This window comes from Dreissena polymorpha, chromosome 5 (assembly GCF_020536995.1).
Source record: "Dreissena polymorpha isolate Duluth1 chromosome 5, UMN_Dpol_1.0, whole genome shotgun sequence".
NCBI lineage: Eukaryota > Metazoa > Mollusca > Bivalvia > Myida > Dreissenidae > Dreissena > Dreissena polymorpha.
In genome coordinates, this window is record NC_068359.1 from 60755932 (window position 1) to 60776054 (window position 20123).

The 20123-nt window shown below is 33.9% G+C and overlaps 1 long non-coding RNA gene across 1 annotated transcript; it reads left to right on the forward strand.

The window, feature by feature from the left end:
- Positions 1 to 5395: 5395 nt before the first annotated feature.
- On the forward strand, positions 5396 to 7590 carry LOC127831670 (uncharacterized). The gene is made up of 3 exons (XR_008026450.1): positions 5396 to 5988; positions 7063 to 7254; positions 7517 to 7590. It is a non-coding gene; the product is annotated as an uncharacterized LOC127831670 (long non-coding RNA).
- Positions 7591 to 20123: the final 12533 nt, after the last annotated feature.

Here is a 20123-nt window from a genome sequence, read left to right on the forward strand (position 1 = left end):
ATAGCTACCATGTGTGTAAGTTTCAAGATTCTAGTGCTAATAGTGTAGGAGGAGATAGTGGCCGATGGGGGTTGAGGTGGGGCCGGGTCAGAGATGTTCACTCATTTTTGTAGATTATTTTACATTAACTTCTTCATTTCTACACCAATTTATTTCAAATTGATACTGAACATATCTTATGACAATACGGTCAATCTCAACTATGCATGGCCCATTAACTTTGCCATTACCAACTCTGGGGCGCCCCGCCCACATAGACCACGCACACCCAAAATTGTGTTTGAACATTACTTCTTCATTTATTCACCAATTTACTTCAAATTAATACTGAACATCTCTTATGACAACACGGTCTATCTCGATCATCCATGTCCATATTGCCCACCCAATGGCCATTGATAAAGGTAAAGGCAGCTTAGTTCCCGCCCTCTTTCAAATTTATCGAGAGGTCCACGCACGGGTACGACTTCCCCGTACCCTCATTTTTTTTCGTACCCAAATGTTTATTCGTACTCAAATTGTTTCGTACCCAAATCCCCGTACCCCCACAATTTTTGTTTCGTACCCAATTGTTTTTCGTACCCATTTTTTTTCTTACCCAAATTTTTGTTCGTACCCAAATTGTTTTTCGTACCCAATTTTTTTTCTACCCAATTTTTTTTTCGTATCCAAATTTTGTTTCGTACCAAAATTATTTCATACCAACATTTTTTTTCGTACCATTTTTTTTTTCTTACCCAATTGGTTTTTCGTCTTACCCAATTTTTTTTTTCGTACCCACATTTTTTATCGTACTATTTTTTTTTTTGGAATAACTTCTTCATTTATTTACCAATTGACTTCAAATTAATACTGAACATCTCTTATGAAAACACGGTCTATCTCGACCATCCATGTCCACATTACCCACCCCGGGCCCCACCAACATAGGCCTTGCCCACCCAAAATTGCCTTTTAATATAACATCTATGCGGCGTGGGGATACGCGTCCGCATCTGCCGCGCCATTTCTAGTAGCTTGTTGTTATGATGTTGTTCCGTAAATTGCCGTAACATAAAATCTGTATACGGTGTGTGCACCGAAGCGATCTATTTGTTAATTGGTTTATTACATTAACTTTAATTTATTCTGAAAACAAGTTGCATTTACAGGATTTTTCTTAGATGTGTCAACTTGAGATTTGTTTTTTGTAAAAACATAAACCACGAGAACGAAAATGTGTTCCATATCTAATTCATCATCAGTAAACAAAATTCATAACAACAATATAATCGTTTTAAAATGCAGTTTCTTTTAAACTAATGTTATATTCAGACAACAATTAGTAAAATTATAATAAATATATAAATTATGGTGTATGTAAACCAGGGGCGGTTCCAGGATTTCTGGTTAGGAGGGGGCGGGATATTGAAAGATTTGCTGGGGGTCCAGGGGGGGGGGGCGCTAGGGCCCCTGGTGGGTGCAGGGCAAAGCCCTGATAGGGGGTCAAGGAGGGCGAAGCCCCCATGTAAGCTCTACGATTTTAGTGATTTTGAAGGCTTCGACAACCACTTCTCGAGCATGTCACTCCTTATGTACTTTCATCAAAGTACCTTCTTATAATGCCAAATAAGTGCATACGTTATACGGATGGATATAGCCGGAAGAAATGCTATAAGTCTAGAGAAGAACACACTGACGGTTATCTAAAAAGAAGAAAAATGAGTTTAAATAGGTGATTTAGATCTAGTTAAGTAAGAATGTAAATGAATTGACTTTACTTTTGCGATTTAAGGGTGGGGGGGCGTACGCCGCGTCCGCCCTCCCCCCCCCCCCGCCCCCCCCCCCATTGGAACCGCCTATGTGTAAACTATGATTATGTCAACCTTTTCTATACGTGCTTATATAAATACACCTAATTTGCGTAGTCTTAACGTTGCAGGTGCGCGTGACGTCACTCGTCAACTCGATTCACGCGGATATTGTGAATCGAGCGTTTTTATGAACATTTCAAATTATGGTGTGTGATAGTGCATGATGGATAAGCAGGCTTTGATAACTTTATTTATATTCGGATACTTTGTCAGCTGCTTTGGGTAAGATTCATTCAAATTACTGTACTGTTTTTATTAGCAAACGTTTTATTTTTTATATGATATTTGTTCTTATTAAATATGTCTTTGGATAAAATGATTTCTCTATACATATTAATATACGTTTTGATGTATGCACATGTGAACAGTCGTATACTGTGGTTCTGTGGGGATGGGAATTTAGGTTATAATTATACAAGTTTCTGTTATTAAATTTATGTTTATAAACAAAAACGTTGCTTAGATTCAAATGAAAAAGTATTCTTTATGGTAGAGTCAGTTTTGACCCCAGGGGACGGCGTTAGGCAGCTTATGAAGAAAACATGACACATGATGTAAATTTCAGATTATTAGCAATGGTGTATGTGAATTATTTGTATTTAAAATAGGCTTGAAATCAGTTATGTATTATTGATCTACCAGTAAATGTACCATGCCTTCTTAACTACCTATTTTACATTTAGTCATATACAGAGATCGCCAATCTTATTCATGGAAACAGCACTTTACGTAGACATCTTAGATCCATTCGATATATATTTGTTAATGTCAGTCATGGAAACAGCACTTTACGTAGACATCTTAGATCCATTCGATATATATTTGTTAATGTCAGTCATGGAAACAGCACTTTACGTAGACATCTTAGATCCATTCGATATATATTTGTTAATGTCAGTCATGGAAACAGCACTTTACGTAGACATCTTAGATCCATTCGATATATATTTGTTAATGTCAGTCATGGAAACAGCACTTTACGTAGACATCTTAGATCCATTCGATATATATTTGTTAATGTCAGTCATGGAAACAGCACTTTACGTAGACATCTTAGATCCATTCGATATATATTTGTTAATGTCAGTCATGGAAACAGCACTTTACGTAGACATCTTAGATCCATTCGATATATATTTGTTAATGTCAGTCATGGAAACAGCACTTTACGTAGACATCTTAGATCCATTCGATATATATTTGTTAATGTCAGTCATGGAAACAGCACTTTACGTAGACATCTTAGATCCATTCGATATATATTTGTTAATGTCAGTCATGGAAACAGCACTTTACGTAGACATCTTAGATCCATTCGATATATATTTGTTAATGTCAGTCATGGAAACAGCACTTTACGTAGACATCTTAGATCCATTCGATATATATTTGTTAATGTCAGTCATGGAAACCGCACTTTACGTAGACATCTTAGATCCATTCGATATATATTTGTTAATGTCAGTCATGGAAACAGCACTTTACGTAGACATCTTAGATCCATTCGATATATATTTGTTAATGTCAGTCATGGAAACAGCACTTTACGTAGACATCTTAGATCCATTCGATATATATTTGTTAATGTCAGTCATGGAAACAGCACTTTACGTAGACATCTTAGATCCATTCGATATATATTTGTTAATGTCAGTCATGGAAACAGCACTTTACGTAGACATCTTAGATCCATTCGATATATATTTGTTAATGTCAGTCATGGAAACAGCACTTTACGTAGACATCTTAGATCCATTCGATATATATTTGTTAATGTCAGTCATGGAAACAGCACTTTACGTAGACATCTTAGATCCATTCGATATATATTTGTTAATGTCAGTCATGGAAACAGCACTTTACGTAGACATCTTAGATCCATTCGATATATATTTGTTAATGTCAGTCATGGAAACAGCACTTTACGTAGACATCTTAGATCCATTCCATATATATTTGTTAATGTCAGTCACATACTACATATAGTTATTTTGCTTCTTCAATTTGACGCACTATTCGAAACTCACTTTATCTAGGGGCGTTGATTTTCTTTCCGACACTAAGTATTTGATTTTCAACATTGTGCTTATTCAAAATTCTGTCAATCATTTCAAAAGTCTGTAAAAACCAAACACTTACACACTTATAGAATAGTATTTTAGTCAAAGATTCTATGTTCAACAACCGTTGCAGAGTATCATAATTTAATTACCACATCATTTAGTGGTAATAATGACCGTTGACGATTTTGTATATAAAAAATAAATCAAGCACATTAGCTCAATGATTTGTATAAAAATATGTTTTGGCCTCCAATCTGTGTAGTGATTAAAATATGTTTAAAGTAAAAATCCATGTGTTTAAAATAATTAAATATAAAAAAAGTGCAGAAGATAGTATGAAAAAAAAAATCTGTATCAAAGATTTGTTTTCAAGCCTAAACATATCCTTACTTATTGCATTGTTTGTAATATTATTATGAATGGGAATCCTGGGGGCCGTTTCATCAACGATTTACGACTAGTTGTAAATTACGATTTACATAAATTACGATGTTTCAGTGAAATCACGTTTCATCAAGCAAATCGTAAAATAAGATTACATAGATGTCATACATAAATATACGACTGGGTAGCAGCAGTCGTATATTAACGTAATGGCGGCGTTAGATATTCTTCGCGATGCAAGAAGGGGCAGAAAAAGGCCGATTCCTCGTCTTTTTAAACCCCGAATTGAATTAGATCACATCCGCGAAGAGGAGTTGCTGTCTAGATATCGTTTGAATCACGAGTTGATAGTTGAACTTCTTGAATTGGTCGCAGACGACTTAACGCGGACATGCAATCGGTCTTTCGCTATAACACCGATAACACAGGTAGCGTACAATTTATAAAGTGGATTGATTACTATTGATTGTTAAAAAAACTAAGTTTCTTACGCTTATTTTTATCTTTGGGTAAATATCAGCTAATTATAGAAGGTCAAGGTTGTCTGTGAAATCGAAATAGATTCAACAACAACAGCGGACACAAAAATGGCTAAGTGTTTTTTTATTGTATTTGCACATAAGTAATTTAAATCAGAAATGATTGTCATGGCAGCTAATTTTTCAGTTTGTGTTTTTTTTCCCGGATAATTCTAAATATTTTATGTGAATTTTGCATCGTATGTTCAAATTGTTATACTTTCGAACAATTCATTATTTCGGATATTCGTGAAATACATAAATAGTGTCAGTGCTCAACATTAACCTAAAACCAACTTGCCCTGCCGGGCAAGTAGATCTACTTAGAAGATCTACTTGCCCTGAACTTCAAGTTACTTGGCCAAACATGAAATATCACATTAACTGTAAACATCATATGTTTAATAAAGATCAAAATGAAACACCACAAAACATTTTTTATTTTGGCACATTAAACAAAATGATAACAGCAATTTAAGTCTCATTAAAGTCAAAATGTAATGCTCTTTGTTCTTTTTGCACTTGCCTGGGCGGACAACTAGATTATAAAATAACTTGCCTGGACTAAACTTTTACTTGCCAGGGATAATATGACAACTGTTAATGTTGAGCTCTGAGTGTAGTTGCATTAGTTTTGTTAATGATTTAGAGAGTATTTTTACATACATGGGCATGTTACTACAATTTCTTGTATTGATAACAATTGAAAAAATTATTTGACAATAAGGGCTTAATACACCGATACACGGTATCACCTGGCTAGTTTAAAAATAAGAATTTCCCAAGACTTACATGGTTTGATCTTGCGCCCCTCATACCTTGTAAACTTCAAAGAATGTCAAAGTGTACCCTGAAGTAATCAAGTTTTAGGCAATATCTGCTTGTTTATAATTGCTTCATGTGACTTTGCTAGTTTTCTGACCGACAAAACATCATAAGCAACATAAACATTCACTTATTTATGTAAAACTATTCCATATTTTTATAAAATATTAGTTTAAAATACTACACAAATGTATGTTTTGTTCAGGTTCTTGCTTCACTGCGTTACTTGGCAAAGGGAGATTTTTATTCAGAAATTGCTGACTTGCATGGCATCAGCAGGTCAAGTTTTTGCCGAATATTCCACAACTTCATTGCAGCTGTAAACAACAGATTAAATAACATCAGGTAAATTTATTTTTTGATTTTTTTTTTCACATTAACTGACATTTTTGCATTTGTCATGATATGTCAACACATGACTAACACATTATGAAAATGAAAAGTAAATATCTGTTTGATAATAAAAAAATGAATTGTTTGACATTGTGTTATGTGTTAATCTTTAAATAACACCTTACTGTGTCAGAATCTTTGTCTTATATGAGTTAGCCAGTGTTTTTAAAGTTTTTAAAATAAGCTTTCATTTAAATGTATTTGTCATTTGGACAACTGTTCACTTTGATAATGGATTGGTTTTAGAGAGAATGATTTTTTGTCGGAACATTGATTTTACATTTATTTCTTATTTACTTTCTATTATTGTATGTGTTAGTTATGAATTTTAAACCATTAATGACATTTCAAGCATTTTATCTTAACAAATGCTTGGTAATTTGATGGACTTAAACATATCTTTCTGACAGGCAATAAGACAATAAATGCAGTTAAGATGTTTCATGGTTTAGCCTTTGATCTTTAACATTTGATTGGAATATTTTTGGTTGTTTTGACAAAAAAATATATATATATGATTATCACCATCACAATGTATCAAGATTGACAAAAATTAAGTGTTTTAACGTTTATGTTACATGTCTCAGAATTTTGAAACATTCAAATGCTGAATGGGTGGCCATAACATAACTACGTTTTAGCTCAGATGTTTTCGGAGAAAACCCTAGTTATTGTCATAGCCATCTTCGCTGTCTGCCGTCCGTGTTGTGCTAAAACATTTACATTGGCTCTAAAATCAAAGTGCTTCCATCTACAACTTTGAAACTTCATATGTAGATGCACCTTGATGAGTTCTACACGCCACACCCATTTTTAGGTCAAAGGTCAAGGTCACTGGGAACTTTAAGATAAAAAAATAATCTTGGAAGCTTTCAATTATTCAAAACTGCACCCGCAGCGGAGCGTGGCACCCATTATGCGTTGCTCTTGTATCAATGTATTACTTTTCAGATTTCCAAATGGAGCGGAGCGTGGCACCCATTATGCGTTGCTCTTGTATCAATCATTCAATGTATTACTTTTCAGATTTCCAAATGGAGCTGAGTTGGTAAGATGCAAACATGCATATTACAGAAAGTGCAGACTGCCAAATGTCATTGGTGCAGTGGATGGCACGTTGATCCACATTTGCACACCAACTGCCAATGAAGAGGCATATGTGTGCAGAAAGGGGTATCATGCACTGAACATCCAAGCAGTGGTTGATGACAAACTCAGGTAATATTATATATTATTTATGAAAATTCAGCAGCATGTGCTTTTACTGAAATATTTCTTATATAATTCTTCAATTTGTGCTTGTTATTTAAGTGTATGACTTACACTTCAAGTAGTTACCTTAACATTGCGTTTTTAAATAAATTTTGTTGGTATAGCGCATTTGATAAAAGGTAGCAGTATACTGTTCTAAGCAAAAGCCGATAAGTTTTCACCTTCTCTTAATTGCATTATATGTTATGTATGATGTGTTTAATTTTAGATTTATTGATGTAGTGGAACGATGGCCCGGGTCCACACATGATGCATCAGTTTTTGACAACTGTGGATTAAAGGTTTGCATTATTTTGTGATCTCAATGAATAAAATATATTAATCTAAATATTGCTTAGAAATTATTTTAATTGATTTTTACTTATAAGTGTATGTTATTAATGTGTACGAATGGAAAGGCACAACCTGCTAGTTAAAAAAACAAACCTTAACTTATCTCTATAATAAGTATGTAGAGCATTAAACAATTAATGGTTATTTTGTTTTACTTGATTATTTGCACACACAAAAATCTCTTTTGATAGCTTTTGTTTCCATAAATGCACCACATTTTTATTTACATGAAATATGATTATGCTGGCTTGCTTACGAACAAAAAAATCTGAAATCATTTAATAAAATCTTCAATAGATTAACCAAATTCCTGAACTCATTTAATAAAATCCCATGCTTAAGATTATTTAAAAAACATTATAATAAATTTAGCACAGGACTATTTGGGTGCGAATGACATAGGACATCTTCTGGGTGACAGCGGTTACCCACTGAGATCATACTTGGTGTCTCCGCTGTCCAATCCATCAACACCTGCAGAGGAACGCTTCAATGCTGCATTAGTATCAGGCCGTATGGTGGTAGAGAGAACATTTGGTGTTCTCAAGTCTCGATTTAGGTACTTTTACATGAAAACGTTTTGTCTTTTTTATACCATATAGGAGTCACTTTGTCGGTCTGTCTGTTGGTCGGTATGTCCCGAAAACTTGTCTGTGCAATAAAATATTTTTCATTGTGAGATTTTAAAATCAGTTGGCACATTTGTTCACCATTATTAGACGGTTTGTCGCGCGAAAGAATTACGTCGATATACTACCTCAAATATTTTTAATGTCCTTGACATGTTGCCTTTATATTTTGCATACTTCTTTACCAACATGACCTCAAGCTATAAACCAAAGCAGACAAATGTAACAAGCATTTTGTAAGAATTATGTTCACTTTTTTATACTTAAAAATTGAAAATTTGGTTAGGTTTTGTGTTTAGGTTCATTTAAATTTGGTTAAGTTTTGTGTTTAGATTCATTTTATTCCTAAAGTACCAAACCTATTGCTTTCATACTTGTAACACTTACTATCTATCATAAGGGGACTGAGCATGCAATGTTATGTAACTCTGACTTGCATTTTGACATAATTATGGTCCCAAACATTTCAGTAATTTACATGTATGTTCAAGGAAAGCATATTTATGATATAGACGTTGCCATGGTTAAATTGGGGTCACAAGGGGGCAAAAATAATAGCTTTGGTAAAAAACCAAAATTATTATCTTAATTCGCTGATATTTCTCTATAAACAAACAGAAAGCAAAAAATGTAAATCAACATAAATTGATATTTCCAGATGCCTCCATAAATCAGCTGGTTGTCTACCATTCACCCCAGAAAAGTCTGCTGAAGTGGTCATGGCGTGCATGCGACTGCACAATTTGTGTGTCTCACGAAATGTGCCACTGCTAGAGGCCATAGAAGTTGAGGCGGGTGATCATGACTTGCCAGTACCAATAGCCTAGTGTTTTTCCCAGGCCATTTTAGCGTGGCGAAAAGCCACGCCGCCCTCCCGGATCGCCACGCTGCCCTTTTTAAAGGCAAATTTCGCCACGCGCCCTTTTTTTCAAAGGCAAATTTCGCCACGAAATTTGCCTTACGATCTAACTTGGTCCGCAAAATCAGCTTCCTTGATTGTCTGTGACGCTCCGACTGTGCTTGATTTACTCGAGAGGCGTCAACGTCTAATCGACTATATTTAATTGAGCAGATTTAATCTATAACAGTGCTCGATTAGGTCTTACTGGCTGTCCCAAAGCTGTGAATTAGTCATGCGTGAATAACCCCGTGTCAGTATCAATCGATAATGCCGGAGGCTATGTTATACCAAGCGCACTTTTCGCTCGGCAATGTGTACTCCTCCACGATATAATCATTACTTCGGAGACATTTGATGAAAAACTCGATGTTATTCTTGTGGCAATTGTGCTTTGCATGCATTATTCAGTTATATCAAAACATATTTTTTTACGCATAATTACTTTTAAATTCACAAACAAATTTATTCTTTATCGATTTCGTCTTTAAGATAATTAGATCTAATTATTGAAATAATTACCGAGACGTATACCAATTTAACAAAATACTAATCGCGTATACGATTTAACGTTGCTATGCGCACCTGTCGCTTACATCATTTGACATTTTATCAACATGGCGGACTATACAGAATTAAATTGTGACTCGGCAAAAATGGCAAATAACGTCGTAAACGATCGAACTAACGATGGAGATTATACATTAAGAAGGAATAAATGAAATGTCTGTGATAATCAACGATGCATAAAAATGTTTTAGATAGCAACAACATAATGTATTTATTTGTAATCTACTCGGTGGATGTATGTCACGGAAACGAGTGTTTGCATATTGTTAGAGATCAATTTACTCGCAATGTTATTTTAAACATCTGTCGAGATTATTGTTAGAAAATGGGATAAGACAAACATGGTTTCATTTATATGTTAGTGGATCTGTGTATAATCAGATTCATATGCATATATTGCTTTATTATGTTTGTCGTGCTGTACAGTTTATTGAAACAGCATGGAACTTAAATGTTCATTGCAAGGTAAATATATTAATATAAATCATAGTAAGTTAAAATACATCTATTACCATTAAATGTGCTTGTTATTTTTTTCCACAACTGCTTCGTGGAGCAAATAACATGGAACGTTTTTGCCCTTTTTTGCCTAAACTGCGCGCTAAAATGCCCTTTTTGAAAGTAATGCGCCATGCCCCTTTGCCCTCCTGGGAAAAACACTATAGCCGAAAATAGAGATGGTCAGAACAGAAGGCGAGATTTAATAAGACTGTTTGAATAATTTCAAACTTGAATAAATTAAAAAATCATGTGTGTCATTGTGCAACAAATTTGATGACAGTAAAAGCAACTGTAAACACAATTATTTGCTTTATTTTAAGCATATTTTCAAATGAACTGTTCATTAAACAAACTCAGGGCAATTCAATGCTCTGGTAAAAGTTGGTTTTCACTCAACATTTTTTTTTAGTGTAATTAATGATTCCAATGTGTTGCTTATGTCCAATAGAATTGTATTCCTCGCCTTTTCAACCTCTAGCCTTTTCTCGCTCAATACTTATGAGTTCAATCCTGTATGATTCTTCAGAACCTGTAAATATCACATGTGTTTTATTACTTGCAAATTAGTTAGCAATCACTTCTTTTATATTTGTTACATATGGTTCACAGTATAAATATTTAATCTCGAAATATTTGTGGTATGTCAGATTGTTTTAAATGTTTTATTGGCATTCATGAATGCTGACATGATTGTATTTATTAATAAATTCATTTACATGATTTTAAAATTTAATAATTGTTATTTTTAATTAAATATACAAAACACTTGCTTTCATATTTCCTTTTCTGCCCCTTTTCACTCATAATGGGCTTCTTTCCATGTTCACCAGTAATGGGCTTCTGTCCCTGTTCACCAGTAATGGGCTTCTGTCCCTGTTCACCAGTAATGGGCTTCTGTCCCTGTTTACAGGTTATGGGCTTATGTTCCTGTAAAAAATACTAACCCAATTAAAAAAAACTACAAAATTTCCATTTGCAGTTTAAAAATTCCCCAAAAGGAAGCGAAATTTAGTCAATTTTGTTCCGAAAGTGCATTTTCTGCAAGTTAACAATTAAAATGGGCTCTGATACTGAAAATTTCAAGCCAAAATGAATGTAATTCTATATTTGAGATGATTTGTGCTATTGATACCAAGCAATTAAAAAGACCCATAATACCCAATTGGGAGATTTCACTGCACGAATTTTCCCAATTTCAGTTTTTTCACGCAATTTTTCCTACCGGGTAATTGGTATGGTTCGGGTACTTTTCCCATTTGGGGGGAAAAATCGCTGGTATAAAATATTAGGAGTCAAAATACATAACATATAAGTAAACAAACGTAAATTAACAAATGTTTGCTTATAAATTCATGTTTAAATGACTTAATTGCCTCATATCACTCATATTCATTGATGATAAAGTTAAAACTTTACAACACACACTCAGGAGACTTTAATTAAATTGCATATTAATTTTTTTTGACAGCAAATTGATGCAAGGCAGATTTTAGCCTAAGTTTAAAATGATGAAAGTTGACATTAAAACGAATGATTACGAATCAATTAAAATCCATATTATTTATTTGTCTTCACTGTATGGACAAATTTTGCAAGTCGATTGAATAAATATGGCTAGTGTGTAAATAAGTTAACCATTAAAGCAAACATGATTGAATAATATTAAACAAAAAAATATGCACCTTAACTTCGATCCACTTCCTTTTTGCCTCGACGAGACTTCGCTCCGGACCTACAGCATTAATCCTGCAGAAAACCAAATAAAATGGCAAATGCATTATGATATAGAATGTAAACCACATTAAATATGTTAAAACTTTTGACAGCTGAATTGATTGTTGAATTTTATCAACGGTAGGACATTCAAGCTCAGTTAATAGGGTAAATGAAATTAATATTGAAAAAACATTACAGAAACTATTGATATAATATTAATTGAAATGCACGGTACATCGATATAAAAAACCTTCAACATTTGACAGCTGTCAAACATGACAAACTCACATTTCAATAGTTTCGGCCCAGTACGAATCCTTGTCGGATTCTGACAGCCCTAACTTATGGGCGCTGGTGAGTAGATTATATCCGTCGACACATCGTTCAACAAGGACAGTCGTTTGCTCAACTGTCCAGTTTTTGTTCTTTCGTCTTTTTTAGACGTTAAGCCCACTATCCGCCATATTGTTTACTTCGCCTGCTTGGCAATTGCGCGAAAATTACGTCATACAAATATTTTAGACTGTGTCACTATATTTTCGGTAAACAAACACCATACTTTACGTAGTTCTATTTTATGTAAACGGCTTTTTACGATTTCGTTGATGAAACGGTATTTATGTATAATCGTAAATCGCTTCACAAATATGTATACGTAAATTACGATACCAGAAAAATCGTATATATTGATGAAACGGCCCCCTGTATTCTATTTTTAGCATTGCCTTATCTTGTTTACAATGTGATCATGAGTCAGCGTGTCTTGGTGGGCGGGAGAACCTATGCCAGGTACTATTTGATTTAATAACTGGGGCGGTATTCTGAACATTTCTTAGATATTTTACATAGAAATTTCTTACTCTTAATATTTTTCACTAAGAAAGTTTTTTTTCTAAGATTTTCATCTTAGAATTTTTCTAAGACCATTCTTAGAGAAAAAACGTTCTAATAAAATAAAACTAATTTCGTTCGTAAACAATTTGTATTATCGACAGATTAAGCGCTTTTTGCAGTTGTGCGCATGCGCGTTTACTACTGCGAAGCAAAACAATGTGGCAACTTCGGTGAACAAAGTGTGTCTTTCATATACGCGAGTGTAATGTGTTTAAAGTCTTCAAACACATTATTTTAATTGTATATAGGACGTGATTCCATCTTCTTTGCGTTAAAGCCGAAAATAATGAAATCGCTCAAACGTTCAGAGTAGAGTAACAGTTATAATGTGCAACGAATTATATTCGCGCGAATGTTGAACGATTGTTAGAAATTAGAATGTTACGTGTCTAATCAATCTTCAATCGAAAGCTATAAAATGTGTCAAGTCTTAAAAGAAAACGGATGGTTGCATAATGGTATGTTTGGAATAATGTGATTCTATATTTATTTCATAATTATGTCATTTTGTAACCATTCACCTTCGTCAAGAATTGGAATTCCCGTTTCTAAAAATTGAAAATTTCCCACGGAATGTAAACAGACAAGTTTGACAAATACAATGGCGTCAAATAAGAAGGAGAGGGACCAGAAGTTTTCGCTAGACGACTGCATAATCTTATGCAATTTAATGGTGGAAGACTGTGGTGTTTTTTGCATGGATTGAATAACCATGATCTAATGCGACATAGATTCACTGAAGGTACCGGTAACCCAATTATAGTGAATGTTGTTTTGTGTCTCGCAGATTTTGCATTTTCACCACTGAACATACAGTTGTTTCTGTACATTTTTTGACAATAAACTGTATACAAATATTTCATCCTAGCCAAAAGAAGTTGCAATAATCAAACTCCCAGCTACTGAGCCTGAGTTGTATGTCTTATCATAAAAGCTATTACGCATTCAAAAGAACAAAGCTAAAAGATCTTAAAAACCATGACTTTGACCTTGAACTTAGGGTCCGCGTTTAGGTTTCGAAATATGCGTTTAAGTTTCAAAACATTCTCATAACTTCTATGTCTCTTGACATATAACCTTCATATTTGGTATGCATGTGTATATGGACAAGTCCTTTCCATACGCACACACATTTTTACCCCTGTGACATTGACCTAGAACTTATGGTCCGCGTTAAGGTTTCGAAATCTGCGTTTAGGTTTAGAAAAATGCTCATAACTTCTATGTCCCTTGAGATATAACCTTCATATATTCTTCAATTCTGTTTTATTGTTGAGAAGTATGATACGATGGTCTTCCTTTCAATGTTACTGTTATTTATTGTTGAAAGATACATTCCTTTATAGTTCGATTGTTAAATGGTATTACTAGAAATTAGAATTGGTAACATGTAACATATTTTATGCTATAGTTTTACTGTACATACATGTATTAACATTATTAATTTGTTCATTTAATTTGTTTGTCTGTACCTTAATTAAAATATGTTAAGGCTACAAAATCCCTGTATCGGAGCCCATTCTGCATACCATGATATGGTACTTCCTGCTGCCTGTTTTCTTCCTTTTCTTCCCCAATCATTGGGATATTCAAGTCTTTGCATAAATTATGCAAAACCCCACATGCCATGATAACTCTGTAAAAATAAGATTGACCACAACTTTTTAGAGTGTATTATGAATATATTGTAATTTATTTTTAAATAAATGTGATCTGCGTTTATGTTTCGAAAAATGCTAATAACTTCTATCAACGCGTTTTGCGGGGGGCATATCCCATATGTCATCCTCTGGAGACAGCTCTTATTTATCATTGGAACTATGTATGTCAATATCAAATGCATCATTTACATAAGTTAAAAAATGGAATCATAGTTTTTTAAATGAAATCCTGTAAACAAACACAAGGGTGCATAATGAAATTTGGATAACAATGTATGAATGTAGGCAGTTAGGCTTCTATATGTATTAAGAATAAATGTATATTACTATTTTTTACCTGGGTATTGATAGAATGATATCCCATTCTAGTGACATATGCATCCTTGTTGAGATGTGGAGCTTGAATCTGCACTTGAGTGCCATCCACAACGCCAACAACATTCGGAAAGTTGGCTATGGAAATCCGCCTTTACCTTGCTGACATCATGCATATTTGGAGGGAACGATATAAATCTTGATGTAGTTGTCCTGCTAGCGAGCATCTCGGTGAACTGTGTCACAGCCCTCGACACTGATGGCTGTGTCAAATTATGAATGTCAACATCATTTATCTGGAAATCATCAGACGCAAAATAGCGTAGGGTGAGAAAGAATTTTCTCTAAAGAAGAGACATCTTTGGCCCAAGTGTTTTATGTGATAAACGTTCACCATATTCTTGATTAAGCCGATCGATGCCATCGTTATCTAACCGATATCCTCTTACAACCTAAATGTTTGTGAGGTTCTCAAATGTGCCCAGCCTTTCGTTCATATCTTCCAGCCAATAAATAAACAAGGTTTATATTCATTTACATTTTGTGTAAGACAAATAATAATACATAAGTACATTTTATTATAATTCAATGTCAATTAACATCAGCGTCTACATTTGGGGAAAAAATAACCATGAACACATGATAGTGTGATGCATTTGGTTGCTAATTGCTTCATTAGGTGGGGTATTATTTGTCGGGTCAGGTATTGATGCTTAAAGGCTTATTTGATTTTTACAAAACAAAGTTTATTTCAAAGGCAATACGTATGTAAAAACGGCAATTTACCAACCGGTAACGAATAAAATATGAACATTTCAACAATGTAAACAACGTTAGGATGACAATAACTTAAAATAGAAACCAAAGAAATACTATCATGTTTTTCTTTCAAATCAGTATAAAGGTTAAAATGTTAAATGGTTTTAAATTCAATAAATTGACATTTGATTACACGTTCTCCAATTTAATAAATGTTACCAATTCTAAACCCATACAGTGCTATACAATTATGAGCATTAAACCACAAAGCAACATAAATTATGTGCTTTTCCATCGTTATGTACCTTTTTACATAGAAAACGTTCAATTGAAGTTTTCCAAAATGTACCGAAACTGACCCCTACGCCATATTTGTTTTGACGGAAAGCTTCTGTATCTACGGAGGTGTCGTCACTCAACAGTGTCGTATTTTGTATAAGAGGGGAAGTGAATGTTTCGAAATACTATTTAATTGAATGATAATAATAAATAAATACTGTCAAAATATAGTTAATAAATTTTATACACACATTTGCGGGGGTAAACTTACGAAGATGGGTATTTATGTTACGTAATTAACATATAAGTTGCCTTTCACTAATTTAAAATGTAAACATTATTAACCAATGTTGAAATTTAACTTACCTGTGATGGTTCGACGTGAAATTCGATATTTGTTTTCATTTATCAACACAAAATGGCCGATACAAATTTTCTCTAAGAAAATTCTATAAGTTTAAGACAGGTGTTGATGTTTCTATCTTTTTACGTAAATTTCGGCCACTCTTTGAAAATTCTAAGAGATTATAACGTTTCTAAAAAAAAAACTCAGAAAATATTACAGTTATAGTAAAATTCTTAGAAAAAACGTGAATTCATAGCGAATATTTTGTCAAAGAAAGTTTCAGAATACCGCCCCTGGTCTAGTTTCCAATATTGGCTTATTAAAGGCCTTTGATTTAGAAATTATGCATATGCTTTAAAAGCTATTATGGTATGAATAGATGATATTGTCTAGTGCACAATAGAGTGGCTGTATTGGCATTATAGTTGTCACAAATGATTAATCAGTGTGGTTGTTTAGAACATGTATTCATAGCCATAATAATAATAATCATTCAAGACTGTTGAATACAAAAGCCATTGAATATTTATTATAATGGTTTATCAGAATGGTTATTATGTGATTTTCAAACAATCATACATATTAAACATTAAATATCGTTGCTTAATTTAATAATAATCTCATAATTTTCATAAAATATTTATTCCAGCGCAAAACAGATTCGCAACTTAAAGTCACATTAACAAATAGGTTATTCGCCTCTGCACCTTTCTCAAAGCATAACTTAGTTTTTTAAAAGAGACAAGCTTGTGAGGAGTGTCAATGCAAGAACCAGGTCAAGGTCACAGTTCAAAGTAATAGTTAATAATAGAACCAGATCTCTTGGTCAAAGATAACATTTCAAAGATCAAATATAGACTGATGCTTTATGCAATCTTTACATAAAAAATGATTGACATATCTGTGTGACTACTCTTGCTTTGGTTATTTATTTTATACATAAAACGTTTTAAAGTTTGAAGTTACTTTTCGGGATTAGAAATATACCCCTGTAGTCCAATATTGCCTAGAAATGAAGTAAACCGAACATGATTCTCCTAAAAATATCCAAATTAATGTTTTTATTGACACTTAGCATTGACACATCCAACATTTAAAGTTCTTATCTTGTGTCACCTGAAGTCAAATATATCTAAAAATTATACCATACAATATACACCATACTTTAACTTTTCAACTCTGAACCATAATTTACTGAAAAGCATTAATTTAATATATGTTTTATCATCCAATATTAAGCACTTGCTACAGCTATCTTGGCATAATAGCTTGAACTATACTGGTTTAACTGTTTACTATACTTTTATGTATAAAGTGGCAGGTTATGGCTGAAAGCTCACCAACAGCAGCTGAAATGCAGCCGTGTACAGTAGCGGCAGCACCATATGCAGTACCACCGGTTACACAGTCATACAACGGTCAGTACTATGCACCTTATCTACAGTTTATGACACCACACCGCCAACCTATTCCCACAAACGTCTCAAACCAGGTCCCTACTGAGAACCAATACTACTTGCCTTCACCACCACCACCACCACCACCAACGACACCACCACCATGGGCAGCGGAAATAATGCAAGATATAAAAAGCATCAAGCTATCTGTTTCAAAATTAGACAAACTCGAGAAGCTTGTTGACAAAATAAATGCGCGCGTTGAAAAATTAGAAAAAATTACAAAATGATTCTAAAGCAAAAGACATCAAAATGTCCGACGTCGAAAACGCAGTGCAATTCGCAAGTAGCGAAATTGAAGACACCAAAAAGAAAATAAAGGAAACCAGTTCTGAAATAAAAGTGATCACTAATCAGTACTCAGACATCAAAACCGCTTTATCAGACATTAAAACTAAAACGGACGAATTAGAGGCAAAAACGAACGATTTAGAAAGCAGAAGCATGCGCAAAAACCTGTTATTTTATGGCCTCAATGAATCAGAACAGGAACATTGCCAACAAAAAGTCATACAAGTTATATCAGAGCGTCTGCAGTTAGCAGACGATATCGTTCTGGATCGTGCTCACAGACTAGGAAAACCTAAACATGGAAAATCAAGACCCATCGTTGCCAAGTTTCACTACTATTCACAACGAGAACTGGTCAGAACAACGGCAACATCGAAATACGACGTCCTAAGGAATGCAGGCCTTGGCATAGGCATTCAGCAAACCAAGGCAGTCCTAAACAAGCGGCGGCAACTGAACGACGTATTCAATCGGGAAAAATCAGCCGGGAAGCAAGTCAAGTGGGCTGGCTCCCGACTTATGGTACGCAACAACAGCAGCGACCAATTCCGTGAAGTTACATGCTAGGACCAAAAGGAGGAACTAAGAACTCTCGTCTGGAACGTGAATGGACTAGTAAGAAAAATTAATGATGAAGATTTTTTTAAACTTTATTGCAGAACATGACTTGATTTTACTCTCTGAAACATGGACACACTCAAAACTTAATGTTAACCTAGAAATAAATGAATACATCTCTTTCCATCTTTTCGGAAACAAAAGTCACGGAACAAAGAAAGGTCGTTATAGCGGCGGCCTTAGCGTTTATTTTCATAAAAAACTAAATAATAAAATATCAGTTATTGAACACAATAAAAATGGCATAATATGGATAAAGATAAGCAGTGAAATATTAACTACCGACCAAGATGTATTCATTTGTTTATGTTATATTCCACCAGTTACCTCGAAAGTGTTAATAGGCCATGACTTCGATTTTTTCGAGGAAATCGAAAAAGGTATAGAACATTATGGGCCACTTGGGGCCACATGTATTGTTGGTGATTTCAATGCTAGGACTGGAAATTTATCAGATATTATTAGCAATGATATATACTTAAATGTGACGGGAGACCAAGTGCAGGATAACAAAAATGTTGACAATCTAAACGTTCGCCTTAACGCTGATCGCATTATAGATAACTACGGACAAAAATTGATTTCACTATGCAAATCTACAGGTCACATTATAGCGAACGGACGATTTAAAAACGATAAAACGGGACAATATACTTTCTTATCAACACGAGGTCTCAGCGTCACAGACTACTTACTTATTAATGTAGAACATACTCATATTCTCAATGACTTTAAAGTTCTAAATTGGAATAACTTTTCAGATCATCCTGCATTGTATTTGTCATTAAAATTAAAAAATCACATATAAGATAATGTTCAAGATAATAATGCGAAAAATGTAACGGAAACGAAATTAATATTTAAGGTTCATGTAGAGGCTTCATTTTGAAAAATGTGGGACCCCAAGCATTGAACTCAAATTTGACTAAAGGAAGAGTGCCACACTGAAAATGTATACATATATGCTTTAAAGGATGTTTTTCCTTCAAACTGCTACCAATTTTGTACATCAACGTATCATACCATCCACAAAATCAATCAAAATACAAAGCGATTTTAACACTAAAATATACATTATTTTCAAAAATCTGAATCATGTTTATTCCACGTATTTCGGCGGAAAATTATATAACTAGTGAATAATATCGACATTGACGAGGGCAAGTTACGCTTAAATAGTAAAAAAAGTTTACATATCTAGAAATATCAAACTCGAACACATGTCATTTCATCACCATGGGGGCAGCCATTTGTAAATTCATAAAATAGAAAGAAACATGCTAAAAACTCACTCATCGCCTAATTGACATTCCAAACGGTTGACGATGACAAATGCATTGGATTGTAATCTGTCCGTTGATGTTTGCAAACTGCACGATCAGACCTCATAAACACTCAAAACAATAACTATGTAAGAAGCATTTCACAAATGTTTACAATTGTTGTCGAATCACCATACTTATATTATTGCGCATAAAATAATACGCTTACAGACTGACAGAAAGATCGATACGTAACTCCGTTAAATTCATCACGGTATACTATTCT